Source organism: Myotis davidii, unplaced genomic scaffold (genome assembly GCF_000327345.1).
Source record: "Myotis davidii unplaced genomic scaffold, ASM32734v1 scaffold2, whole genome shotgun sequence".
Taxonomy (NCBI): domain Eukaryota; kingdom Metazoa; phylum Chordata; class Mammalia; order Chiroptera; family Vespertilionidae; genus Myotis; species Myotis davidii.
The window spans coordinates 236,542-241,988 of record NW_006293067.1 but is presented as its reverse complement, the minus strand read 5'-3'; the positions used below and the strand labels follow the sequence as shown (position 1 = coordinate 241,988).

Genomic DNA, 5,447 nt, shown 5'->3' with positions numbered 1-5,447 from the left:
CACACAGCCGACCATACACCCAGTATGATAGCGCAAAATCACGAATCGCGATACCATACTGGGTGTATGGTTGGCTGTGTGCGATTTTGCGAGTGTGGTAAAATGGCATAACAGCAAAATCGCATAACAGCCGAGCATACACCCAGCAGCGCTGCTGATGCCTGAACGGTATGTGGAATGAAGTGGGCGGGCATCGGGAGGCCACTATGGCACGGGGCAAGCACTATGGGCAGTCTATCTGAAGTGTACCTGGCGTATAAGACGACCCCCCACTTGGAGGCATATTTTTCAGGGCCAAAAAATTGTCTTATATGCCGGCAAATACAGTAGGTCCTAGCATCTTGTCCATGGCAAATGCTGGACCTAACACAAATGGTGCCCAGTTTTCATCTGCACTGCCAAGCTTGAGTGGTTGGATGGCAAGCATGTAGTCTTCGCCAGGTGAAAGAAGGCATGGATATTGTGACAGCCATGGAGCGCTTTGGGTCCAGGAATGGCAAGACCAGCAAGAAGATCACCATTGCTGACTGTGAAGAACTCTAACAAATTTGACTTGTGTTTTATCTTAACCACCAGACCATTCCTTCTGTAGCTCAGGAGAGCATCCCTTCACCCCCTGCTTGGAATGTTCTATAAACTTTGTGCTCTCACCATAGTTCATTGGGTTCCATAATTTCCTTACCCCATCCCAGTCTTGCAGGATTGCGGAGTTAAGTTTATGATTATGAAATAAAAACTAAACAGTTAAAAAAAAAGAATGTAGTTGATCTTCAAATGTCCTAAAATCACGTTCAGAACCTGCAAAAGGTACTTCTGAGGCAAACTGCTACATCAACTTATTTATGAGACTCTATATGTTACCTCATTAGTTAGTGATTATTTCTACCATTTCTGAAAAATCTCAGATACCTTTGGAGAAAGCTCACATCTACAACAGAAATGCTTGTTTTTGCTAATATATTGTTATTTCTAATATTGCTATTTTTACTTATTTCTTGGGTATTGTATTCACTACTAATGTAGCTCTGAATGTTTCCCATGGTATAGACAATACAATTTCATAAATAACTGGGTAATAACAAAATGTTAAAATTTCATAGCAACATCTGCTGTGGTTATAGCCACCACATAAAAGGGCTGGCCATGTTCTCCTTGGATGGACTTTTCACCTGATGCACAGACATTGTGAATGTGACACCTTGGCCATCAGGGTTAGACACTGAGTCCAAATGTTACAAAACAATATTAGATTTTTTCTACTGACTAATTTTCTAATCCTCACCTGAGGATATGTTTCTTCTTATTATTATTATTATTACTGATTTTAGAGAGAGAAGGGAGAGGGAGAGAGAAACTTCCAATAATTGCCTCCCGTACATGCCTGGACCAGGGATGGGGATCAAACCTCCAATCTGAAATCATGCTTTTAGAAATATTGCTTTATTACCTGTCTGATGCTGTATATAAAAACTTGCATTAGTATTTAAAATACAGAGGAGTAGTTTATGTAGAGTGACAGATTAAAGAAAAATAATAAACACTACTAAGCATAGATGTGGAAAACATGCAGAATACCAAATAAAACTGAATTATAGTACTTGTAAGAGAAAAAAATACAAAAACTATAAGAAATCTTACATTAAAAGATTTGAGTTTTTCTTGTTAACAATGTTGCACAGTGACTTAGACCAACAAGGAAAAACAAAACAGTTCTACAACAAAGTGAGTGGCATTTCTGAATCCCATGTACAAAGGGGAAATTTTACAACATGTATACATACATAGTGGTACCTACAAAATAAAGAGAATCATTCTCACATAGAATTACATCTTTAAAATGTAAAAATTAGAACTTAATGTCAAACATTTTTGTTTTTATTTCAAAATAATTACTAACATAGAGAAATTTTGCAATAATTGTACAAATAATGTTTTTTCTTCAACAATCTATATATATAAAAGGCAGGGTTCGTAACGTCCACAACAACCAAAAGCTAGACCAAACACCTGCAGTCCTGCAGTTAGTGCTGGGTTGCCATGGCGACCCAGCACTGACTGCCACCAGTATGGGCACAGCGACCCAGCACTGACTGCCAAGGGGGCAGAGGATCAGGCCCAGAGAGAGGCCCAGAGAGAGAGGCAGGGTCTGATCTGCAGTCTCCGTGGCAGCTGTTGATCAGCCCCTGCCTCTCTCTTTCTCTTGGGGCCTGGCCAGCAGCTGCACCTCACTTTCTCTCAGGCCTCCACTGGGGCTGCTGATCAGCCCCGCCTCTCTGATCAGGCCCGTTGATAGGCCCAGAGATGCTGACTGGCATAGAAACCTACCAATCAGAACCAAATCTGGGTGAAGTGTGAGGAGCCAATAGCCATAAGAGGCAGAGATTTGACGCTGCCTGGTATAGAAACCAACCAATCAGAACCCACTCTGGGTGAACTGCGAAGGTAGAACCTAAGGTGGGGGCTGAGGAGGGGTTTTAAGGGCAAAAGCTGTTTGGTGTAAGGTGTAAGAAAGCGGTTCAATTTTTTTAATGACCGGTTTGGCAGTATAGTGCATATGGCTGGCTATCAGTCCAGATTTAGGGATTATGTATTTTTGTTTGCCAAGAGCATCTCCTCCTGATGACTCCCCCCTCCCCCCATTTAAGCAATCCTATCCTATATAATCTATACTACTAAAAGGGTAATATGCTAATTAGACCGTGTCGACTGGCCATCTTCCAGACGTCCAACTTCCTTTCAGACAAAGCCATGGTGGTTGGGGCCAAGGCAGAGGCAGTTAGAGGTGATCAGGCTGGCAGGGGAGGGCAGTTGGGGGTGAGATCATGCCCGCAGGGAAGGGCAGTTGGGGTCAACCAGGCCGGCAGGGGAGGGCCATTGGGTGCCAGATCAGGCCAGTAGGGGAGGACAGTTGGGGGCAATTAGGCAGGCAGAGGCAGTTAGGGGCGATCAGGCAAGCAGGTAGGTGAAGGGTTAGAAGCCAGTGGTCCCAGATTGCGAGAGGGATGTCTGACCGCCGGTTTAGGCCTGTTCCCTGTGAGATCAGCCCTAAACCGGTGGTCAGACATCCCCCAAAGGGTTTCTGATTGGAGCGGGTGCAGGCTGGGTACATCCCCCCCACCCCCACCCCGGTCCCATGTATGAATTTTATGTACTGGACCACTAGTTTAAAAATAAGCCACTGACATTAAGCCTTATAACCTCCTATTTCTTTAGTGTATATGTTCTACAAACAAAAGGGACTTTATAACATTACAATATATAAAATGAAGAATTTAGATTTATCCATTCTGCATTCTTATCATGGACCTCATTGAAGTTTTGGCAATTGTTCCACTGATCTCTTTTATAGAAAGAGGAAAGAAAGGGAATAAGGCAGGAAAAGAGGAACAAAAGGACAAAGTCAGGGATGGAATGTAATAATGTTAAATTCCTTTGATATAAAAACATATATGATAAAAATATATATATATATATATATTCAGCCAAGGTATTATTTACCTTCCAAAGCAGAGATAAGGCATTTCCATTGATGCAAGTAGTGTCAAATAGCTGTATTTACCTGCTAATTATAACCAAATGAGATCAAGTAAAAGTAAAAAATAATAATAATAAGTAAGTTAATGACAAAATACATAAAACAGAGCTGACATTTCTATTATGAGCTAGATTAAATTTATAAAATAAAAAATATAACTATGAGAGTATACATTGCAATATAAATGTTAAGAGAAAATGGTGTCATAAGGGAAATCATAATAGCATTAAAAATTCTTTCTATGGGATAAGAAAATAGATGAAAATTGGGTTGTCCAGGAAGAAACACATTCTATTTCATCTTAAGAACAAGGGATATACTATAATATCATAGTAGAATTTTGAAATATTTCAATTGGGATACATACTTGTTATTTAATATTAGATTTTTCCATATAGAAATACCAATTGAACTATGTCTGTTCAAGAAGGAAGATAGCAATACAGGATTGAATAGGCATGGGTAATGGTAAAATGTGGAAAATAGAGAAATACAAATACATTACTCTAGAATGACATAGATGATGATTGAAAAGAACAGCAGAATAAAATGCCAATACACCAAATGAGGAGAAAAAAGAAAACACTGAAAAGTAAAAGCTATGAAATAACTGATATTTATTCATTGGCATCACTATGTGTACTCTGTGGTTCTCATGAAACCCTCAAAATCCTCTGTTTTAGGGTGAATAGGGTCTTTCAGCCGCAACCACTCCCGTTTTTTGAAACTTTCCATTCATTCCATTTTCCTATGGCATTCATCAGGTACAACATCAAAGAGTTGTCACTTTAGTTAACAAATACTTGCCCCCAATTTTTTTAATGCACCCTCTCTACTCACATTTGGACTTGAAAATAAGGAAGGCTCTACAGTTTATCGCTCTGGCTGCTCAAACAGTAATAGAAAAAAATAGAAAAACACTGGCTGATTTTGGGTGTCTGGCCTCCACTGCGAAGCGTTCTTACAATGTTTCAAGTATCTGATTCCAGTTCCTCCTTTAGTCCATGGACATTACTATGAGTTCAATGCTTTCTCCACAGCCTGTTCATAACCAATGTCTCCCACTGACTAGAATGCCTATACATTTTGACATGCAAAGAAAAAATCTTAGAAATCATTATATTTTTTGCAATGCATATCTTATTTTTTAATATATTTTTAAAAATAAATCTTTATTATTGAAAATATTACATATGTTCCTATGAACAAAACTAGACCCAGAGTTATAGAAATATTGAACAGACTGTCAAATCTCAGAGGGAAGACAGGGGAGGATGGAGATGGGGAAGAGATCAACCAATAGAAATCATTCTTCATGCTGTTTTTGGTTCACCCCAATGCTCTTCTAAAATTAATACTTGAGGGTGTATACATTCTTTCGGATTGATGTTTTGGGTTTCTTAGGATATATTCCTAGAAATGGGATCACTGGGTGGAGGCCTGGAGTGGGGGCCGAGGTGGGCTAGAAGAGATCAATGGGAGAAAAAAGAGGATATATATAATACTTTCAACAATAAATTTTTTTAAAAAAATTAATATTTAACAAAATCCTATTGATTTTATCTCCTCAATAGTAATGACTTCATAAATTATCTCCCTTTCTTTATCATCCTCTATGCATTGTCTATTGTAGAGAATGGTAAAATGTAGATACTTAAATACTGACTGAAAGACTGGATGAGTAAATTCAGAAATTTACAATAGCAACTTTCAATTTTCCTTTTTAATTAAGTTATTTCAAGTTCATTTTGTATGATTTGAAAATAAAATCAACCTAATAGAGTACTCAAAGTATTTTATGAAATTTTTAATAATATTCTTTTATTCTGGCTAGTATGGTTCTTGAAGTTAGAAATTTTTTAGTGCCACTTTAGATGTATGATAGTCAGCTGGTTTTTCAAAGAGAGTTGCT

At 38.5% G+C, this 5,447-nt stretch overlaps 1 pseudogene; it reads left to right on the top strand.

Moving 5' to 3' along the window:
• LOC102767317 overlaps nucleotides 1-618 on the top strand; it is a 1,681-nt pseudogene extending 1,063 nt beyond the window's left edge.
• The last annotated feature ends 4,829 nt before the right edge of the window (nucleotides 619-5,447 follow it).